The following is a 24,164-nucleotide window of genomic DNA, read 5'->3' on the forward strand; positions in this document are numbered from 1 at the left end:
ACACTGTTTATTTACTGACAGAGTGATGAAGCATTTCAGAAGAAGCAAAAATCACCAGTCTAGGTGACAGCTGGTCTTCATGAAGCACAAAACAGGGGCATCAGTGTCTTGCAAAAACCATCTTGCATGACTTGACTTGGTGACAAGTCCATGTTCATCCTGTTTAAAAGAACTCACACCCTCACCACAAAGACCATGTCTGAAAGAGGATAAGTAAAAAGCATGTACACAAAACGGAAGGAAGTAAAAAGAGAAGTCTAGGAAAAGGAACATCTGTCAAATTTACCATCTGACCATGTTTTAGAAGTGAATTAATTCCTTAAATTATTTACAATGGCAAATACTGTAAAGCATTTCCTGCATGTATTAAACGCAGAAACGAAGCAAGGGCTGTTATGTGAAAGTTTGCTTTTCAAATAATAAAGTAAAAATCAATTTTTCAAATTCATGTGTACAAAATTATTCTTTTCAGATAGCTGATCCCATATGGGTATACATATGCACATCTGAACACAAAACTGCCACCTCTTTGCACCTAACTTTAATCTTTAAAAATCAAAACCAAACATCAGCCCCCAAAGCCCCTCATGCCATGCTTGCAGGTTGATCCTGAACAACACACAGGAGCACCCCACATAAGATCAGCTTAAATGATCTCTACTCCTCCTTTCCAGATCATGTAAAAGAAATCTGAAAGTTTAAACAGTAATTACATTTCATTTCATGCAATTTCCACTCTTGCAGAAGCACTCACAGGTGGTTTTAAAGGTTAATGGCAAATCTGACCCACTGAAATTTCAATGCTTTACTTCACACTAATAATCCTAGGAGAAAGTGAAATAGTGATTCTCATATACACACAAAGAAGCAAGAGGGAGCAAACATCAAGCTTTCCTTAGGGGAATGTGCCCTTAGGGACTGTGCAGTTCCTTTCAAGAAGGTGCTTCATCATTTGAGCTTGAGAGAAGGATATGAAAAGAGAAAAGGTCAGATGGTCAAAGGGAACATCAGTACTTTCTGTATGAGGTTTAGCTCTATACGCCTTTGAAAATTTCCTCTTTCAAAGCACTAGACAACTGCCACGTTCCTGTCAGGGTGCTGAGAAGAGAAGCTGGGGAAGTCCTCAGTGCATCCTCCTGTATCACTTCCTGATCACATGAGAAACTAAACTTGTCAAACATTTTCCTGGCACATCACAGATCATAAACACTGAAGTGACTCGCTTGGCGAGCCACAGACATTCCTCTTTATGTGTCTGAATTGCAACATAAATAGGCTGCTAACAGATAGAAGGGTAATTCTAATAGATATACTGGTCATTCAGAAGAGCAAAACACATCATTATAACTACCTTGATACATGCACAATAGTGCCCTTACTCCAGGATGTGCTGAGCAAGTACTTCTGTTTGAAACCATAGCTTACAACATTGTTAGGTTTCTTCACACACAGACATTACCACGTAATTTAATTGTTAATGCAACATTGTGCCAAACAGCCAAGTATGGACATAGGACTGGATAGTAGGGTAAAAATCTTAGCCACTGGAGGATTCAAGATGCAGCAGTTTCTAAGCAGTGGTACAGCTCAAAACCTACCTGTCATCAACTGCTTTCTCCCACCCACCACACAACCCTCTCTTGCATGCTAGTTAGTAGATGTTCTCAGCCTCTAGTATGGGTATACCTAACCCTCTGGTAATGTTATTCAAGTGCTAGCAGGCTTCAACAAGCAAACTGGAAAAAAAGAAATAAAAAATAAATAACTAACTAAAAATCAACATCTAATCACTGATACCTGTAGAGCAACAGCAACAAGGAACTACTAGAGTTCAACAGAAGGCTACAAAGATGTAGAAAGGCTGAGAGACCTGGGGCTGTTTAGCCTGGGGATTTTCTCAATGCTTATCAATATTTAAAGGGTGGATGTCAGGAAGATGGGGCCAGACTCTTTTTGGTGGTGCCCAGAAACAGGATAAGGGGCAATGGGAGTAAATTGGAGCCTGGGAGTTTCCATCTGTAGTAGCCAACATGAAAATTCTGATGAGGCAGTAAGAGGCACACACCTCCTGCTCACAACTCATGTGACATTAACATAATCTCCACAGGGAGATACTTGTGCTGAACATCCTCCTGGCAGCTCACAACAGTCCTGTTGGTTCCTTCCAGGAGCAGTCTGTCTCAAAAGCAAGATCATCTCTTCCCATTTCTTGTCTGCATCTTGTCCATTTACATCAAGCAGATGGCAGAGACCCACACCGAGGCAAGGAAGGGCATCAGAAGCATCATCCTGTCCTCAGAAACTGCTGTGGGAGGAATGCTTACCAGGGCTTAACCCATCTCCACTGGCAAACATGGCTGCCCTACTTCCACAAGTTCAAAAACAAACAAACAAACAAACAAAATCACTCTTCCAATGAAGAGGCCTCAGAAATGTCACAGTCGCATCACTACCATCAGGATCTCCAGGTAGTTTCTCTCCATTGAGCTGCATGACCACCACACACCAAAGGCTGTTGGAAAAGCTGAGCAGATGCTCCAAAGGAAAGTGTAGCAAAACTCAGCTCATCTGTTAAAAGATACCCCAGAGTGGCTTCTTGTCTGCAGGGCTGGATGGCTACACCACACAGGATCAGTAAAAGCTCTGTGTGAACCCAAAAGGACCGAATACCAATCCTTGCAGATTATGTACTATTCAATCAATTTATAGTGATATTGGCTTGCAAAACCTCTTCATCATCTCCTGAATTAATAAAAATTTGCCAAAGCTCAGCACCACCACTCAATTGATGTCAATTTGTATACTCTTACACTACTGATCGACAACTGCCTACACATGAGCCAGCAGTGTGCCCAGGTGGCCAAGAAGGCCAACGGCATCCTGGCCTGCATTAGGGATAGTGTGGCCAGCAGGAGCAGGGAAGTCATTGTGCCCCTGTACTCTGCATTGGTTAGGCCACACCTTGAGTACTGTGTCCAGTTCTGGGCCCCTCAATTTAAGAAGGACATTGAGACACTTGAACATGTCCAGAGAAGGGCAACAAGGCTGGGGAGAGGCCTTGAGCACAAGCCCCATGAGGAGAGGCTGAGGGAGCTGGGATTGTTTAGCCTGGAGAAGAGGAGGCTCAGGGGTGACCTCATTGCCCTCTACAACTACCTGAAAGGTGGTTGTAGCCAGGAAGGGGTTGGTCTCTTCTCCCAGGCAACCAGCACCAGAACAAGGGGACACAGTCTCAAGCTGCATCAGGGGAGGTTTAGACTCAAGGGGAGGAGAAAGTTCTTCACCGAGTCATTCATCATTGGAATGTGCTGCCCAGGGAGGTGGTGGAGTCACCCTGGAGGCGTTCAAGAGGGGATTGGATGTGGCACTTGGTGCCATGGTCTAGTCACGAGGTCTGTGGTGATAGGTTGGACTCGATCCTCGAGGTCTCTTCCATCCTTAGTTATACTGTGATACTCAGTGAAATTGGGATTTCCTTACCTGTATCTTCTCTCACTAGACTCATAAATATTTTCTAAAAATCAAAGAACATACATTTTTACTGCATCATTTTGCTTTGAAGGCTTTCCCAAAGCTTTGCTCTTCCACTATTTTCAACCACTGCAAGAGTTACAAAATAAGATATTTTTTTTTCCACCTAGCTTAATATATGACCTCTCCACTAAACCTACTCAGTGACTACAACTGAGACACTACTCTTCATCTGTTATCCCTGTCATAAAAGGTGTTTTACAGAAAGTAAAGTAGTATTTTCATGGCAAGGGAAGACCACCACATTAGTACACTACTTCAGCAACTGGAAATCTTCTGTTTGAGAAGACTGTTAGTTCTAATAACTTACATTTCCTGCTTTGTCAGTGTATGATGATTAGATAGACCTACTGTACAAGAAAAAGAACAAGCCAAATCCAAACAGCAAAAGCATGTCAACGTCACTTAACAGTGTCCTCCTACAGACTGCCAAAGTATTTAGGGAAATTATCCACAATAAAAACACAAATTATACTTACCAGGGAAAGACTTGCTGGGACATTGCTTTGCTGTAATTAAATAGGGTGCGTTTTTTTAACAGTTCAGTATGCTGGCATCAGAAGAACATAACTGCTGATAAAAAAAAAGCATGCTTTCTGCAAAGTCAGCTTTCAGCATTCATAGTTATCCTTCCCTCTGGATTATGAGCTAGATGTGCAAAAAGCTTGAGAAACACAGAGAAGAAATGACACCACATAAGCGCCATTTAAAACTACAGTAGGAACACACTAAGTCTTACATTAATTCTGTTAAATTGACAAAGAAGTGATAGCAGCTAGGTGAGTCACTACCAATGACTGAGAGTGAAACTGTCTATCACAAAAATAATGGAAGATGATGTCCTGATCTAGCAGAATTTCAAACTTCTACACAGCACTTCCCACTCTGTTTTTTACTGACTGCCACTGAGTTTTCCCCTTCATGCAGCCTCCTTGACCTCCTTATCACCTCCCTGCCAACCTCAGCTTCACTAGCTAGCAAGGACTCCTGAACACTATGATACTTGAAACAGGAGGCTCTGAACCGAGGTTATCTTCTCTGTGGGTACCAAAATTGTTCATTCGACAGATGCCTGAACAGCACCAACAACCTAAGGGTTTGACTGCTCTGGTCCTAACATGTCCCCAGAAGAGGAAGAAGAAAAGCATCAGCTCTGCTGTGCTAGGTAAGTTGATAAAGAAGGGTTTATAAGGTCAAGAACAAGGATTTTTTACCTCCACCCAGACAAATGTAAAGGCACGGGACCAAGTGTCTATCAACTATGTTCCCAGTGTGCAAACATCTACATAACCATGACAACACTGTTTTGAGGGGGACAATGAATTAAGCACATTTTTGGCACCATAAAAAGATTGGCCAGCTTGGATTCAGCTATACATCCTGGTATCCAACGTTGCTGATTTATTGCCCATTTTGAACAATGTTGGCTTCCTTTGTCAAACTGGGAATATACAGTAACAATGCAACCAGCCAAAAATGTTTGGATACTCTGAACTGTCCTGCTGTAAAGATGTAATTTTCTGTTGTATGCACACTTAGCATATGACATTTAACATGTGGGACGAACAATGCAGCAGTAAGTCATGACTTCTTCAATGCCTGAAAGGAATGCAAGTCCTGAAAAGCCCAAGGACATTCCCCCCTCAAGAGTAACTTATTTTGTCATGCTACAAACCCCCAATTGTTTCAAAAGGCAAGATAAGCTTGTTATTAAAATAGAATATGCATTTAGCTGCTATGGAATTAGAATAATCTGAAATACCACACCATCTGTACCGTCAGAGTTAGAAGCAGTTTAGTCACATGATGAAGAATTCAGAAAGAATCTCGAGCAGCTCTGAATACAGCAGAACGTATAGTTTTTAATACTTCCATGTACTGCACTTGGGAACCCGGATGGATTTCAGGTGTTGTGCCTTGTCTCTGGAATTTGCCCCTTTGGTTTTAGATGCAAACTTTCATAGTCGGAAGAAACACGAAAGATGACAAAAAACCCACTTCAAATTTGTGAACAGGTTTTTTGCATGCTGACTTCTCAGAATACAACAATAATTTCAAAACCAAGCACAGTAACATAAAAGGAAAGTAATTTTTATTGTATTAACTATGTAAGTACTTTTTATAAACAGCAAAGTTCCAGTTCTGAAGTTACTGAAAGGAAACATTTCCTCTTTTCAGGGTATTTAACAGGAATACCTGGGTGATTCCACAATTACCATAAGCTTAAAGATGTTCAAGCTGCAGTGTCCCTTTTAGAATAGAATAGAATAAACCAGGTTGGAAGAGACCTTCAAGATCATCGCCTCCAACCTATCATCCAACACTACCTAATCAACTAACCCATGTAACCAAGCACCCTGTCAAGTCTCCTCCTGAACACCTCCAGTGTTGGCGACTCCACCACCACCCCGGGCAGCGCATTCCAGTGGGCAATCACTCTCTCTGTGTAAAACTTCCTCCTGACCTCCAGCCTGAACCTCCCCTGGCACAGCCTGAGACTGTGTCCTCTTGTTCTGGTGCTGGCTGCCTGGGAGAAGAGACCAACCTCTGCCTGTCTACAACCCCCCTTCAGGTAGTTGTAGAGAGCAATAAGGTCACCCCTGAGTTTCCTCTTCTCCACGCTAAGCAGCCCCAGCTCCCTCAGCCTCTCCTCACAGGGCTTGTGTTCCAAGCCCCTCAACAACTTTGTTGCCCTTCTCTGGACACGCTCCAGCATTCCCACCCATTCCTATCTATTCATTCTTCCCTTTTGTCTGGCAGCATCCTCCATTCAAATAGCCCTGAGATGGGTCTGCCCCATTAAAGAGAGGTGGGCAAAATCTCCTATTTTATTTTGCTAGGTTATTTTCGGGTGGAAGCCCTCTGACCTGGCACATCAGTCAGTCATGTAAACACTTGCTCTGGCAGACAGAAAGAGAGAGAAAATAGATAAAAGGTAGAACCATCTCCTTTAGGCAGCAGACCAAACCATGGAGTGAATTTCCTGTCACTCCAAGCTGCCCCAAGGGGAACAACTGAGCTTCACATACAAATTCAGTAGAGTCATGAGCTGCTGCTTATATCTTCACCCTTCTGGCACACAATCACACATCCTTCATCCTGCAGCCACCCTTCTATTACAGTGAATACCTTCCCATCTTTACTAAATGACTGACATAGCCATTTTGAATATTCCAGTGCCAGAGTTCTATTAGAAGAGCAAATTAACACATGAAAAAGGCTTAACACTAAATTGAGAATTATGTTTTCACAGCTCCACTTTGCATTTTACAGGCTCATTTGCCACTTTACATTTCTACTGAGCCATGCTTCACCAAGTAAGGAATGGATAGGTGTCAGACCATGCGAGATTAAAAGCCCAACGAATAATTAAGTTTTAATATTGCCATTTCTCTCCAGTCATTACTATTTTTCACCAGATTAACTTTTCTTATTTTTAGACAATTTATTTTACATTTATTTAAAATTTTACCTCCAGCTTCGTAAAGGATCAATACTCCTACAGATTTTATGTCAAAACCACAACATTCATTAAATGATGACCTCAGGTGTGGCCGAATACCTTCCCACTGCCTTTCAGCTGCTGCACTTCCTTTGGTGGTAATGTACATTGAAGCCAGGTGGCCTTTGCAATGAAAGAAAGTCATAGATACCAAAAAGACTCCTGCAAAGCAAACTCCAGGGCATGTGCCAGAGATGATCCCTGAGCTGAGAGAAGGCCCAAAGATGATAGGAAGTGACAATCAGACAGATGAGCTCTTCTCCCTTAATACAATTGTTCACCAGATTTTACTGCAACTGCAGAAGCTGTAACAACATGCTCTGGGTAAATCTAGCCCATTAGCTTAAGCTTCAGTCTTAGCACAATATGTGTGAACATTTTCCAAGTCTAGTGAGTCCTTGCAAATCATGAAGGAGCCCAAGTCTACAAGCTGTTTTTCAGAGACACAGGCATAAGGGGGACCACTCAGCTCTGCAGGCATCTACAGCATCACACAGCTGTTATAGATGTACCAGACTCTACAAGCAAATGGCTCCACTCTCAAAGCGCCTGTGTCTAGATGTTTTCCAGTAGGTAATTCTCATGCTTAGCCTCTCTACCAGTTGTGACATTACATTTGCTAACGGCTTGAAGTTGGGAGTGCTCCTGGAGCGGTCAGGACTTTTGTCATTATCTTTAGCTTCTAAGCCTTACTTTAATTCTCATTTGAACTGAAGCAGCAGCATACAAACAGTATCTATCAGATACTCTCACTGTTGGTGGGCCAGAAGCAAACCCATCGGATGCTCCAGCTGCTTCAGCCTATTAGAGGCAGTTCCTAATCTGACCTGCATGACTTTACTTCTTCCAACAGACTCCAGTGACAAAAGCATACTGTGGCTCTGGCCAAACATAACAGAGAAGAGTGGAAGCTATTCCTTCCCCCACAGTGAGCTGAACAGACTGATGCAGAAGAGATACCCAAAAAGGCAGTCTTGGACAAACCGTGGGTGATCTGTTGTGGGGAAGCCACAAAGGCATGCTGGGCTCAAGCCCATTCCCTCCACTCAGGATCACACTGGGAGAGGGGGAGGGCAGGGTTGGAGGGAACCCAGCCATTGTACTTGCACAAACATGTAAGAGATGAATACCCGAGAACAAGTTCGATCCTGAACAAAAGCGTATTCTTTTGTTTAGTAGGAAAATAGGCTTACACAACCACACCATCTGCCCCCCTCCTAACCCTTCCCCCTTAACTCTTTCAGTCAAGAGCCACCATCAGACAAATCTGATAGAACAGTAGCAGGCCCAAAGATAACTATGCTCCTACAGGAGAGTCAGCCAGGGAAAGAACAGAGCTTGGAAGTGACCACATGGAAAAACAGGCTAGGCTGCAAGTTGACATCTTGCCAAGGAACTCAAAAGAGAACAAGCTCACTTCAAAGCTGTAACTGCAGGCAAAGCGTCCTAAAGATTTCACATCCAGTCAAACACTGGACAAAACCCAGGAAGTAATGCTTCAATCAGCCCTGTAGTTTCTAAAGTGACTTCTTGTAAAGAACAGAAGTTAAGTAAACACATTTCACATATGCTAAGGAAGCATCATCACAAATTCAGACTGTGAAGATGATTTTGTATTTCCCAGGCGAGGTGACAAAATTGCGTACTGCTTTTGAGTGCTAACAAAAAGACAAACCAACTTCCTGCTCAATAAATTAATGTTTTCTTTTAAAAAGAATCAACAGATTTTTTGAAGCAACAGTGAAGAATTTCATCTGCCTTGAACACAGCCTCAGATAAAGCCCATCTGTCAGCAGAAAACAATTGCACAGACAAAAGGAGATGACAAAGAAAGTAATATCATAGGAACAAACCACCTGAGCACTAAAGCAACAAAATGGATTCTTACACAATTTTTTTACCAATTTTTACAGAGTAGCATTTTCATTTGTGTTTGCTGTTAATTTAGGAAATAGGGCACTTGGTAATGCAGGAGAGGCTAGGAAAAGCCACAGGGCTTTAAGGCATTAAAGATTTTTCACTGTCCCACAGCCAGATTAAGGGGGGGAAGGGGGAATTGCATTTTCAAACAAACCTTTCTACAGAGAAGAGCTATCCCCAACTTCCAGTGTTAAAATCAGACAGCCCCCAACTAAGAAAAACTGCAGTAAAAGAAGTTGCTGTTCTGAGCAGTATTTACATCACTTTACTGCTGACCTGACTATACATCCTAGAAGAATTTTGTGTTACAAAAGCCAACAATTCCAGGTATTTTTGACCACAGGAAAGTACTTTAAACCCACACTAGACTTCCTAATAGAGGTATGGATAAAAATAAATCAGCTTTGTGCCTACCTACAGGAGTCTCCACACAGACTGATCTATAAGCTCCAACATAAGGTCTGTACTTCTCAAAATAACTCCACAATTTAGTTCCTACTGTTAAGCAGCCTTCCATAGAAAATTTTCTTTCAAGCAGCATTTTATTTTTAACAATTAATTACTAATTGTATTTCATTCTGTAATGCACTGGGGGAAAGGGAAAAAACCAGACTGAAAATTCTTTGGAAGAAAATGCAAGTTTTGATGAAAATAAAAGCATATTAGTACTTACTCTCTAGGTGTACTGTGAATGAAATAAAGCAAGTAACATCACACTCTCCAGAGTGTGCAAAAGCTACATAAAAATGAGTGTGAACAAAATAATTGCAAAGAATCCTGAAGACACCATCTAAAATTGCCAGACAATCAATTCTCTAGTAACTCCAGTTTCAACTGAGTATTTTTCTTCAGACAAAGAGAAAGCACATCAGTAAATACAAGCTGAGCTACATCAACAGGTGAAATCATACCTTAAAAAAAAGAAATTTACAGAACCTTAACCCAGTCAATATGGCCTGAAATTCTGAACAAAGACTGGGAAAATTGCTGTGTTTTCAGTTTCATTTGAGCTAGACTTGTTTTTGTTTACCACATCCTCAAGAACAGCACAGGCAGGATGGACTTGAATTGATTAACACAAACATCCTTCCAGACTCATCTGCCATCTAACCAAGGCATTTACCTGAGCATAAATGCAAATTTGCATTCATCAGGCAAACTATTGCAAAAGACTTGGAAGTCACACACAAACCATGCTACTGTGGAATCTGAAACCACACTGGATACTGCACAAACTATAAATCATTTCAGTAGAGGGAAGCAAGCCCTTTGGCCAACAGTTTAAAACCAGAAAGCATTTAAAGATATGAGAAATCTCATGGGGTTTAAGTTCCAATCATTCTTTTAGAAGACAAGCTGACATATACTCTTCCTAGGAGCATTGTGCAGACATGGAAAGTGCTGCTAGAATCATGGGACCAAGAACAACTGCTCTTGATTTTTATATTTATTATTAACTCTGTTACCATTTAGAGTAAAGACAGATCAAAAGTAGAATCAAGTCTGAAGAAAATCATTTACACAGTACAGAAGTTAAATCCAATGCTAATAGCCAGAAGTTTATTCATGCTTCTAACTACCAGAAGAATCTCTCTCTTTTCAGTATTCCTAAGGTTGGAAGAGACCTCAAAGATCATCGAGTCCAACCTCTCATTGGCATAGATCTTCCTCCACAGCAAATGAAGGAATGAAAGAGCTATTTTCAATTGCCCTGTATTTCATCTTCATCAGGGATTTAAGGCAAGGGGCTTTCTGTTACAGTCCCAGTATTTCCAGGCTTCCTCTTCTTTCCCATACATCCCCCACTATCAGTTTCTTCAGTACTGGTAAACTACATGTGGCTCACTTAATGCTGCAGCCTTCCTCATGGGCTTCAATCTGCTCTCATATTAGGACTCAATTACTCACAAAAAGCTGAAACATCCCTTAGGTAACTACAGTTTGGCAAGACTGGTTTATTAAAAGCTAACCAGTTTCCACTAGTCATTAAGACACAACTCTCATTTAATATTACTGCAAAGAATCTTGAAGACATCTAAATTTGCTTCTCTTTGAAGGAAAGACTTAAGTTGTGTGTCCCTGTTGGGTTTTCCCTTCCGAAAAATTAAGGCTCAGACTCTCCCTCGCCTTCACAACTCCTCTCCACATGAGTCTTCTTGACTTCACTCTAGGTGCCCCAGCATCACAACTTATCACTGGTGGATCACAGGATCACAGTATAACTAAGGTTGGAAGAGACCTCGAGGATCATCGAGTCCAACCTATCAACACAGACCTCATGACTAGACCATGGCACCAAGTGCCACATCCAATCCTCTCTTGAACACCTCCAGGGATGGTGACTCCATCACCTCCCTGGGCAGCACATCCCAATGGTGAATGACTCGCTCGGTGAAGAACTTCCTCCTCACCTCGAGTCTAAACCTCCCCGGGCACAGCTTGAGACTGTGTCCTCTTGTTCTGGTGCTGGTTGCCTGGGAGAAGAGACCAACCCCTTCCCTGCTAAAACCACCTTTCAGGTAGTTGTAGAGGGCAATGAGGTCTCCCCTGAGCCTCCTCTTCTCCAGGCTAAACAATCCCAGCTCCCTCAGCCTCTCCTCACATGGTCTGCATGGGATTGACGTGGCCAAAATGCTCTTTCTTTCTCTGCAGGCACTGGCCCACTTGGATTCCTGAAAGACCACTGTTTCTAAATTATAAAAATCAGCTGCAAATATTAAGCAGACTCTACAGGTAGGATTTGCCTGACTAAATTTAGATTCTATAATGCAGACGAGCTCATCACTGGGATAAAATTAACGTCTGTTTCTGCAATGGACATAAAAGTGAATCTTGTTCAGAACTGGAAGAGAAGGAAGAGGAAGGAATTAATTACGCACACTTCCAGAATCAACACACTAACCCTTGTAATGTCTTCCTTGTAAGCAACATAAATGGGAAGAAACCAAAGCATGTACAAAGACCACCAAAACCAAGACATTTACCTCCAGCTCCACAGCACAGGCTCTTAAGGTTAGCGCAGTTCATCAGGCACTGCCAGAGAGCAAGTGATCCTGGAAGCATATTCAACTGCCATGTTTCATTAAATAGCAGATATATATTTCAATCCCAATCTAGACTAACCAATAATTACCAAAACATGTCATTATTTTTTATTAACACAGTAGAATCAAGGGGAAGAGAAAAGGCAGAGTAAGCATCAGGATTGCCTCTGAAATTCTTATGAGGAAAAAACATTTAAACACAGACTGCAGTTTCTGAAGCTACTACATGGCTTCAATGACAATCCTATGTGAGACAGTGCAACTCCTTGTACTGCAGGAATACTTGTGGGTTTTCAGAAAACTGTCCAAAAGAACCTGTGGCCATGTACCAGTGGAACCTAGGCATATTCCTGCTTGGAAGTAAAGCTAAAACCAGACTGAAAGGCCTACAGTTGGGAATCAGCAATTTGTTGGGCCAGCAGCTGAAAACAGGGTCTGCAGGATATGAAACCACAGAATGGTGGAGGTTGGAAAAGACCTCTTGAGATCACCTAGTCCAACCCCTGTGCTAAAGCAACAAAGCAGGTTGCCCAGGACCACATCCGGATGGGTTTGGAATCCCTCCAGAGAAGGAGAATCCACAACCTCTCTGAGCAGCCTGTTCCAATGCTCTAGCAACACCACAGGGAAGTTTTTCCTTATGTTTAGGTAGACCTTCCTGCATTGTAGTTTGTGCCCACTGCCCCTTGTTCTATTACTAGGCTCCACTGAAAAGAGTCAGGCCCCATCATCTTAATTCACACAGGAACTGGTCCCATCTGAGGCCATTCCTTGATCTGAAAAACATAGGATACTGTAAGATAACTGATGTCCTTACTGGAACGAAAGATGTCCACAAGTAAAGCTAGTAGAGACATGGACAGGAACCTTGTGCTACCATCTAACTTACCTGTCTAACATAAAACCTTTGGGTAAAGTAAAGAGAATGCACCAGGTTACCTGGTAAGGACAGCAGAGGCACACTTAGGATGCTTAACTATATTCCAAAGCAGTCCCTAAGAGAAATTCCATTGCTTGGGAACTGCTGGCTTAAAATGGTGGTCAGAAGCATACAAGAGCAGTCAGTTGACAGTAAGCATAGGAAGAAAAATACTTGGTGAAGTGCTTTGGCCAAGCTCCATCACAGATACACCACCTAGCTGTCTCGGATATCAGTGGATGGTATTTGGAGATAACCTTGCACTACAAACCAGAGCTCCAAAGCAGAAGAAAAAGCAGAGGGAAAAGAGGGCACACTTTGCTGTTGATAGTGGATTCACAGTAATCTAAGCAAGGGGAACTTTCAATACTAATGAAAAATAAGGTAGTCAGTCTCCATTCAACTGCACTGTGTAGAAATCACTGTGATTTATGACTTCTGCCTAGACCAAATTGCAGAGAGGGGAAAAAAAACACCCCTGTGTGTGCCTCTCATGCTAAGTATCCACCATCTCATGTCTGTGCAAGATGTGGGAGCAACAAAGGCTGCCTCCTTTACACAGACAAAATATTAAAGGAATTAATTCCTAAGGCAATGAGAAAATACTGCATGGGAGAACTTCCAAGTCACAAATTCTGCTTATTTAAGCTAAGCTGCTTAATCAAGTTAATTGAAGGAATTAAGCAAGCATCTGGAGAACACCACGTTCACCAACCAGTCCTGAGCAGTTCACATTCTTGTGTTACATCTGGGCCCAAGCTCCCTGCTGGTAGAGCACAATCTATCATCAGCCATTACACTGATTACCATCCATTAGTTTTGCTATTTTTTGTTATTTACCTACAAGTTATTCACATACTGGATATGAAACAACTATATAATGCTTTGTGTTTGCAAGAGAAGCATAGCTGAGTTAATATTAAGAGGTGTATTAATAATGACCAATTGAAATAATAATTCCCTTCACACAAAAATGGTTTAATGTTTTTTTTTCCTTTTGTAAGATGAGCAGGACAGAAGTTTGAACTCTCCAAAAATACAACTGATTAATATACAATGAGGGAATTGGCAACAACCCATGAGAATTACAAGACTTAAGTATCAGTTCCACAAATACAAAATTCAATTAAAATGTCATTCTGGAAAACACTGACAATAGAGTTGGGACTCTCACAAAACACTAATTTTTCTTCCCTGCTATTAAGGCAATGTGATTAAAATGAAAGATAATCCTCTTTATTTCAAAAGCTAATTATTACATGTACTAAAAACTACTTCTTGCACCGTAAGAAGCATCAACCAAGACCATTGACCCACATCTTTGTTGTAATACTGCCTGAATCTTCCCTTATGGTTATATTTATACAACAGACTATCAGGCCCAGCTCCGTTTTCAGCCCACCACGTTTCTTACCCCTTAGGAAACCAAAGGCAGAACAGCTGTGGAAGCAAAACCCACTGCATGCAAACATCCAGATCAAAAAGAGCAGAAGCAGAAAATCCCTTGTGGAGACCACTTCAGTGGGAACTCCGTGATGAAAGTTGTAATATGACACCAGTTATGCCTGTGTGTAAGAATACCCAGAGGAAGCATCCCACTCGCATCTGTCACAGTGGGTGTAAGGAGATGCCTGCCCTGCACAGTTTAGGTGTCTGAGTTAAGTACCCAAGTCGTCTACACTGCCAGCAGTGCTCCAGAGCTACACTCACTACTGTATTTCCCACATTGCTAATACAGACATCTACAATTAGGTACCACATTCAGGCAGTCTCTTTCCCACTCCTTCCAACACCCAAAATGAGAAGAAAAACACTTCTGCATTAATTCACTCGATTCATCCATTTGCAAAGCAAACAGGATGTCAGGTCTCCAGACACTGGAATTACGTTACACCAACAACCACACAAGCTATCACACCAACTTCTAACTACAGGGAAAGAGAAACTGTGCTCTCTCACCTCAAAAAATAACTGCACACCAGCCAGTGTTCACTACAGTTACATTTCTGCCCAACCTTGGGCATAGCTCCCCCAAGTTCCAAACTACTTCACCACAGGGAAAAATCAGATCTAAAAATAAAGCAAGTGGATTGGCTTCTGTATTCATTGAGACTTTCTGCTTCACAGTCCCCTATTAGCAGGCTGAGGAGGGAGTACAGCAGCAAAAGCTGGCTCATCAGTCACTCATGTCCCCAGAGGGTTGATACATTTCAGCTCGAATTTCCCTTCAGTGCCTTCTTCCAACAGTCAAACTGTGATGGCTCGGCACGTACGGATTCTTTTTCATCTCTTGCACTATCACTCAACATTGCTAGAAAGAGGTATATGAGAGTAAAAATGAACTGTTGCTTCTTGTCATGGGGTCTAAGAGCAGGAAATGCAAGCCAGTTACCAATGCTGGAGGTAGCTCACTAAAAAAAGGACAGCTGTAACCTGAAAGGCCACTGGGCAACCTGATCTAGTTGAGGATGCCCCAGCTTCCTGCAGAGGGGCTGTGGCTCTGGGCAACCTGATCTCACTGCCCATTGCAGAGGGATTGGAACTAGAGGATTCTTGAGGTCCCTTCCAACCCTGACAATTCTGTGACTAGACCTTTGAAAGTCATTTCCAGCTCAGACCATTCTATGATTCTATGATCCCTAGGCATGAGTTCAAGACAGCAGCCTCACAGACTTCTCCACTGCAGCTTACCGAGGTGAGGTAAAGTGGGTTACCGGCTCAGCAGTGATCCCTTATAGGAGTCTGAGCATCACAGAAGTTATCTTGCAGCAGCTCTGACCATTTCCTTCTTGCACCCTGCCTATTTTCATTCCTTGTTTTGGTTTTAAATCCTGATGAAAACCTAGGCTTAGTCCCTTTGACAAGAACTCCTGTTGAATGCTCTTATTCTCTCCTATGTCCCAGCTTCAGTGCACGGCTACCATAAGAGTTACTGCATGGACAAGTCTCTCTTTCTTCTATCCACCCACACATTTTGCTTCAAATACCGTTAATATGAACATTAAGAACAAGCAGTACATATTCCAGATCTCATGTTCATGCTTGTTTAAAATATCTTGTTATACTTAAACCTCAAAGAATGAGATATGATACATGTTGTAACAAGTCCTTCCTAAGTGTATTCTCACATCTTTGATAGGTGACCATGGTGCTTTCAATGCTGAACCTTAGGCTACTGGAAACAGCTACATCAGCACTGACCAAAGTACAAAGGAACTTTATGTTTTGATCATTTTAAATAGTCAGCAGCCTCCTTATTTGCCTTTGAATATGAAAGATGATAGAAAACACAGTCTTTTTATCTCACAACATCAAAACCAAAAGGACTACATAAATATTTCGTAACAGATCAGTACACTCTAATTTAGAGGTGAGAATATCCCAGCATTACCCAGGCGTTAACAGCATCAGAAACTGACAATACTGAAACTTACGGACACCTCCGAGTCACAGGCACAAACCTGGTGTAACACTAACATGCAACAAAGCAGTCAAAATGAGGTCAGGATAGCAACACTTGCCATCCTTTTATACACTTTGATGTGTCATCATCTGTAGTTCAAACAACTTCTGTCATCTCTGACATGCTTGACAACAGTTATCAGCAAGAAGAGAAATAGCATGTTGGTTTCTTTATGCTGCATCATAATTTATGAAGACAAAAAAATTATGCACCTGAACTCCCTTAACCTAAGCCTTGGTCACCCCCTCAAAAAAGAACAAACCAAAACACTACACCTAGCTGCTGTGCTCTATCAGCACTCCAAATTTAATTTGCTAACAGGTTTAACACGTGCCTAAAGGGCACACTGCTGCTGCTTCTTTCCTATGCAAAGGATAAAATAATGGCCCTGCCCAAAGGAAATAGCTGGAACCCCACGAGATTCCCAGGGCCTTGAAAAAGATCGGCACATGCTAGCATCATACACTGCAATACTCAACTTCAGTCCAATTAGATTGGTGAAAAACCATGAGGAACACATATTCAATTCCCCATGCAAACATCTTACCCAAATCTAAGTACCTATAAGTACATCTTTTTACAGGTTAAATAAGGATAAACTTTTAAGATAACAAAAGGGAATAGTTAAATTTTAATGGGCTTTTTTTAACCTCAACTGTCTCAGGCAGAAAAGTAAATAATGCCACACAAACAATGCCATAAAGACCAGGGTTTAATCTTAACTCTTAAATCCCCAGATCAGCTACATTGAATCTTGGAATCAGTTTTAACCTAAGCCAACAGTTCACCTACATGAAGTCAAACACTGGACACGTTAAAATACTATATCGAGCAAGGAATACTAGTATGAATAAAATAATATTTGAACTTTATTTCAAAGCAACTGCTTGCTCCAAAACACAACATTGATTCTGCTGGCAAGAGCACATGAGAACCTTTGGCAGGGAATGAAGCAGAACTTCTTCTGGAAACAGTGTCTAAAATATTTAACTTGGAAAACAAAGTTTCAGAAGTATCAGCACTGGCCCCAGATTATTCCCTATGTCCAGGCTACCCTGAGAGTAATTATCCAAACAAGAAATGTTTTATTGTTTACCTAGTAACTTAGAAAATAGTTGAAGCACCGAGTTTAAAACTCCCTTTACCCAAAACAATCCAACTATTTCCTTGGCTATACAAAGGCTTCACTGTCACAGCATTTTCTCACACGTTCTCATTGTTGATAGTGCTGTGCAATTATTATTGAGTTTTGTGTGCTTCAAGCATAAAATATTTTCTTTAATCACAAAATAAATTCAAACCTTTGAGGAATTAATGTTCGAAGACAGTAACAAAGACAATTTTTCTTCCAGTCTTTCTTCCAAGCCATTTTTATCCTTCCCTAACAAAATTGGTTTTCAAAATATTCTGAAGGAAAAATAAAGAAACCAAGAACACAGATCATGACTATGCCTACAATGACTACCCAGGGATTTCCGTGGACAGAAAAGTTTCAAATGTCATCTCCCACTGGAGGCAATTTGGTTTTGCATTCATTGAAGGAGAGATGGAGGAGCAGCAGTTAAAATTAAATGGAGAGCCTAAACCTTACAGCCATTTGGGGGGTGGGGGTAGGAAATCACACCTTGCCTAAGGCAATGCAAGTGTGCCTGCATGATTAACACCTCCTTGAAAGGTCAATTCTACATATGGGGATCTTTAAATACTCAAGAATACACCACTTTTAACAACGGCTAATGAATTTAAAAAGCAATTGGAAACAAGCACTGTGCAGCCTACTGGTCCAATAACCAGGTAAAACAAAAGTCACCTAAAACAGCCACTACTCCTAGATGTTGAAGGTGCTTGAATGGTGTCTAGGTATTTGCCCCATTTCCTCTTCCACTCCATCCCCAAGAACTTTGCTATATTCAGCTACAAAGCAGAAAAATCACCAGGGTTGTTCAACCTGGAGAAGAGAAGGCTCCAGGGAGACCTTATTGCAGCCTTTCAGTATTTAAAGTGGACAAAAAGGATGGGGACAGACTTTTTAGGAGGACCTGTTCCGACAGGACTAGGGATGACAGTTTTAAACCAAAAGAGGGAAGATTCATATTGTAGACGTAAGGAAGAAATTTTTCACACAGAGTGATGAACCACTGTCACAGGTTGCCCAGAGAGGTGGTAGATGCCCCATCCTTGGAAACATTCCAGGACAGGTTGGATGAGGCTCTCAGCAACCTGCTGTAGCTGAAGATGTCCCTGTTGACTACAGGGGCGTTGTACTAGATGACTTTTTAAGGTCCCTTCCAACCTAAGCCACTCTATGATTCCATGATCTTCTTTAGGAACTGCTAACATAGACAGAGACAGCCCAGTCTAAAAGCAGACAATTGCACACCAGGTTTCAGTGGTTGGGTAAAATGACAGGGCAGTACCAGAACAAGCTTTTGGAAACGTACATATTTAAATCAAGAAAGCAAAGTCAACTAAATAGTCTGCTGTATAGCTCTCAAATAATTAGTTTCCAGTCAGCTCAAAGATAGATTTCATACAGTGCTGCACACCAAAGTTTCCCTGTCACTTCAGCCTCTGACAAATCCTCAAAGATAAAGTTGCCAAGTCACCCCACTCTGCAGTGCAGCACAATAAAACTTATTATCCGACACCAGTCATCATAAGCAGGATTACTCCACAATGTTCAATGCAAAGACACAAAAAACTAAGCAGGGAAAAGAAAAAACACATACAAAATACTCCTCAGCACTAGTGTAAGCTCAGGTGACTTCAGTATGAACAGATTCAGGTCACAGCCAGCACCCATGTTTAGCCTAGGTCCTGCACCTCTTCCGGGGGGCAGGGAATAAATAGTTGGGTGGGAAACAAAACAAAACTAACAAACAATAAAACCCAAGCAACACACCACAACAACATATATAAATGCTCTCTCATGTGCTGTTTGGTTTGTTTCATTTTGGGGTGTTTTTTTTGGTTGGTTGAGTTGGGCTTTATCAGGGTTTTTTTTTGCTTTGGCCAAAACAGAGCGAATAATGTTCAATTTCTGCATTTCAGTTGCCATACAAATTAGGAGTTGCATTCTCTGATCTAACCCCCAAAACAGAAATAACACACAGGTAACTTTAAACAAACTAGTACCTGTCACTACTCCATTTTTGGTGGAAAAGGAAGCAAAAGAAGGGAAGCAGTGACCTCAACCCAGTCCTCTTGATGGGCAGGCTCAATCTTTAATAGAGCAGAGACAATCAAACTAGAACCATCCAACATTACCAGTGAAATTGATGCTGCAGTTCTCAGCTCAAAGTTGTGGCACCCCACAAGCCCCTCTCCTGAAATGTAACTCATGTTTTCATACTCCCCTCTTATATGCATTTTTCTATACTCCCACCAAGGCTCTGGGGCATATTCTTTTCTTTAAGCTTTGCTTTACAGTAAAATCTCCTCAGGGCAAGAACTTTTCCTTCATAGGCTGCGAATGCTACTGATTATACATATTGTCAACTTTCTAAGCACACAGAAAAACCCCAACCCAAATTTTATCACCACACAATCTAAGTGACCGTGTGCTGCAGAGCAGTACAAGCAACTGAGGCAAAGCAAAGGCATTTCCTGACATTATGCTGGGCATCACCTTAAAGCAAGATTCCAATAGCACCTGCCATCTCCAATGCTTTTACCCTGGAGAGAGCACAAGCCAAGCACACAGCTTGTCTTCAAAGCTTGGACAGTGTAACAAATTAACAATTTTCTCAGTGGCCAACTACTGATTCTTTGTTATCAGCAAACTCCAGATGGGACCTTTTGGAGTGTCACATTGTAATGTATTTGCAGGATATGATCTACCAGCCTTGTTTTTAAAAGCAAAAAGCAAATAAACAAAATGCCACAACCAGCCAGCTCCCACAGATGACCTGAAGAGAAGTTGAGTAAAGTAAAAGAAGTCCAAAGCCATAAACTCTTCCAGGAAGTACATGATGCATTAACATCTTATCCTACAGCACAACTCTGCATCAGCTCAGAGGAGTTCTCAGCTGCCTAAATGGCACATTACAAAGCCAGCTTAAAGCCATCCCTGAAGGGCAGGTGTGCTGCAGAGAGTGACGTGGGTTCACTACCATGTACACAGCCCCATGGAAAAATATGTGTGGGTGAGGGAGCTATCTGGTCTGGCAAGTTTCAACTCACAGCACATATTTATTTTAAAACAATAAGCTAAACAACACCAACTTCCAGAATTAGTACATAGTTGAGTTTTGTCTTCAAGTAATTGGTTAACTGTTCAAGAGGCAGCCTTAAGCCTTGCCTTCATCACAGAGAATGAATCTATACTGGCTTAGTAAATGTTTTAAGTCTTCAGGATGACGTATTTTGCCTGCATCACCACTAGCCTCAAGCTGTGTAGCTCACTGAGACTAAAATGAGTTTGCTGCATCCATCTAAACACAGTTTTGCCAACACTGAGTCTTTCACTTCAGCCACAAGCCCAGGTTTGCCTCCTAGAAGGTATCAGGAAGATAGATATCGGTCTCTGCTCCTCTCTGTCATCAGTTAGTCTTGCCTTGGCATTAAGTCCATCAACATTTATGTCAAACCTCTATCCTTGGGAACCTGCTAAGAAGAAGATGCATCTGTATTTGCTTCACACAGATTCTATTAAGAAAGTGAGTGCATTTATCCTTACTAACTGAGAAGATGAAAGCATGTATCAAGGCTGTTCTATGTTATTGTTATTCAGGCTGGGATTTACTATACCTGGAAGCACCTCGAAAGCCTTGAATTTGCACTACAGTGACGCTGCCCCAGCACATAAAGGGTAAAGGATGTCACTGCAGTAGTAGTGAGTAGCCAAGCAGACTGAAGACAGCTAATACATACCATGGCTTACAGAACTTACACCTGGTAAAGAAACCTCTCTTTCTACCCTCCTTCTGATCAAGAAGAATTATGGGAATGGGACAACTGAGTATCTAACCTGATGCTGCCAATCACCTGAACCGAGTATCTTTAGTATCTTAGGAACCTAAGCTCTGCTCTCTTCAGCTGAAGTCACTATGTCTCAGAAATAGTCACTAGCTGTCTGAAATGAAGAAACCAACCCAGAGCAACCATTATACAAAGTCCTGCAATATGGCATTGTGTGCCACTGTGAAAATTATTTTCCTTCCCCACAAGGAGGACAGTGACCTATGCACAGAAGAGGGACAATGATTGTGAAGGCAAATGGGACAAAAATAGCTTGCTCAATTTTTCTTGGTACATGGAAAATCCATTACAGAAGTTTACACAGCAACAATGAAACCTCACACACTAACGAGCTGTTGCTCGTGGAGTCGCAGGAGAGACGGTCCATCATTCAGAAATTTGGTTAAACCAAAAATCAGATGTTCTGGTTCTTTAAAGAAGCAACACAGCCAATTAGTATTTCTCTAGGAGGGATTTTTTTTATGCTTCTATACAAAAGGAAACATCTCATACTGAAACACTCCTTGCAAAAGGAGTGCTTTATTATTCCTAAGTCTCAAAGCCTGTAGAACAGGAAGCTTGGGGTTTCAAACAAGCTGAAGTGACATTTACAAAGCCAAACAGACATCCAGAGAGCAGGTTATCTGTGTGAGCACAGGGCTCTCCCAGCCCAGCAGCTCCAGTATGCACTTCCAGAGCAACACCCACATGAGGGCCTCAGCAAGGCACCAAGCTGGGAAGTTTTACCATCCTTGTGACGCAGGGAAGTACCTTCAGCCCTGGCACGGACACTGAGGCGTAGGACGGTCGTCCAAGGACACCCAGAGTCAGCAGCAAGACACTGAGGTGTATGAGCTCCCAGGAAAACCAGACTTGGATTATCACGACCAGTTACAAAACTTCCGTTCGTTGTCAGGAGGTCGTGCGGTATCTGGCATTGCTCCGTCAGCAGCACTAAATAACCGAACGGCAACTTGATAGTCACATCCCCACAGGATGCTTCAGTTACAGAAACAACATTAACAATGCGCCATCCAGGGACACGCTGCACAAGCCAGGCCACTTTCGTCCACAAGCATCAAGAGTAACTCTTTGGGGCTGTTTTTTTCCCCGGAGGGTAAGTTCTTTCACAATGCGGCTATATCTTACAAAGATCGCTTCTGTCACAGAAGGCAAACAGAGCGCTGCGAGAGTATCAGGCGTGACTTAAAGCACAAGGGCTGCAGCCAACATCAAGCCAGCAACTTAAGTAGCAGCTGGCCGTCTCCCTAGACAGGACGCGTTCCTCCTGTAACAGCTATGTCCTAGACACAAAGAAATAAAACCGGTAGGCTGCCAGCATGGACGCTGCCACATCAGCCTCCCGGTATGCCCTGACGCCGGAGCGTCTCCTCAGGGATAAGCAAGACTGGGAGGGCAGCTCAGCTCCAGACGCTGGTCCTTCTGCGGGCACAGCGACCAGCCAGCGCCAGCAAACCCGCCCGGCTGGGAGAGTTCGGAGCAGCGCCAGGGCAAAGTCAGTCAATACCTTCCTTTGTTGAAACCCAAGGCTCGCCTACGAATCCAGCCCTGGCTGCACAGAGGTTTAGCTTGCCTCTAGCCTTTACTGAACGGACAGGTCAATGCTGGAACAGTTGAACTGAGATCTGGTTTCTACAGCCTGAAAAAGCACCAAGTAATCACTGTAAAATATCAGCTTGTGGCCATCATCGGGCAAGAGGTTTTGCTTTCACCAGCACGAAGTTAAATAAACTCAGTTTATAAAACATACAAATCTCGCTCTATCTAACGTCTACGAAGAATTCTCTTTTACAACTCAGGAAACTAATAACCATGGCAATAACTAATAACTATAGTAAAACGTTTCACGGTAAACCAGAAACAGGTTTACAAGTGCGTTTCTTTAAATACCAGCTTGAAAACCAGCACTGTTCACAACAACAACAACAAAAAAAACCCACACCCAAACAACAACCAAAAAAAAACCCAACAAACAAAAAACCCACCACAAACCACAAAAAAACACCTCGTCTCTATACCCTGTGCTGCAAAACGCGAAATTCCCACGAACGGAGGAACCCATCCCTGGCAAACTCACCGCAAAACCCCATCCGAGCTCCTCCGTCGATCCGTTAAGCGAGAAGAAACAGAATCCGGAGGATGAGACACGGTTCACAAGTAAATAAACTCAATCCCCGGCCGCCGTGACTCGCAGGACCGTCCACACACACCCCGTGCTCTCCCCGGCAGACGGACCGATCCCAGCCGCTGCCTTCCAGCCCAGCAAGCTGCTGCTCCTATGAGCAGCCGACAGACGCCGCGGCCCGGCACCTAGGCGGGCACCGCGCCCGCAGGGCTGCGGGCAGCTCCGGGGCTCGGCGCGGCGCAGCCCCGCTCTGCTCGGCTCCGCTCAGCTGGGCTGGGCCGGGCCGCCCGGGAGCCCCGCCCGGTGCCCGGGGGCGGCGGGAGGCGGCCCCGTGGCCCGGCTACCGGGCTTTGTGCGCGCTGCCTCCCCCTGGGCCGCCCGCCCGCCGCCACCGCCGCCTCATGCGAGAGCCGGCGCAGCTGGGGAGCGCGGCTAGCGCCGTGCCTCCTCCGAAAGCCGATCCCGCTGATCTCATCACCGCGGGTCACTAATCCAATGACCGGGGAATTAACAACAGATGGCGACGCCCCTTCCCCCCCTGTCCAGGCCCGCCCCGGACCCCGCGGGCGCGGAGCGTCGCAAGTGCCGCCGCCCGCTCCACGTAGCGGGGCCCGGTTGCCCCCCGCAGCCGCTCAAGCCCGGAACTCGCCCTCGATCACCTACAAACTTTTCTGAACGGC

At 43.1% G+C, this 24,164-nt stretch overlaps 1 protein-coding gene across 1 annotated transcript in view; it reads right to left on the reverse strand.

The window, feature by feature from the left end:
- The window catches only part of SPSB4 (splA/ryanodine receptor domain and SOCS box containing 4), a 92,997-nt gene extending 69,110 nt beyond the window's left edge, over positions 1-23,887 (reverse strand). The window contains exon 1 of the mRNA XM_068145469.1: positions 23,437-23,887. The gene's annotated coding sequence lies outside the window, so the exon portion shown is untranslated. The remainder of the gene's footprint in view (positions 1-23,436) is intronic.
- Between the last annotated feature and the right edge of the window lie 277 nt (positions 23,888-24,164).

Source organism: Melanerpes formicivorus, unplaced genomic scaffold (assembly GCF_026170545.1).
Source record: "Melanerpes formicivorus ecotype bairdi unplaced genomic scaffold, bMelFor1.0.p_v2 SCAF_12, whole genome shotgun sequence".
NCBI lineage: Eukaryota > Metazoa > Chordata > Aves > Piciformes > Picidae > Melanerpes > Melanerpes formicivorus.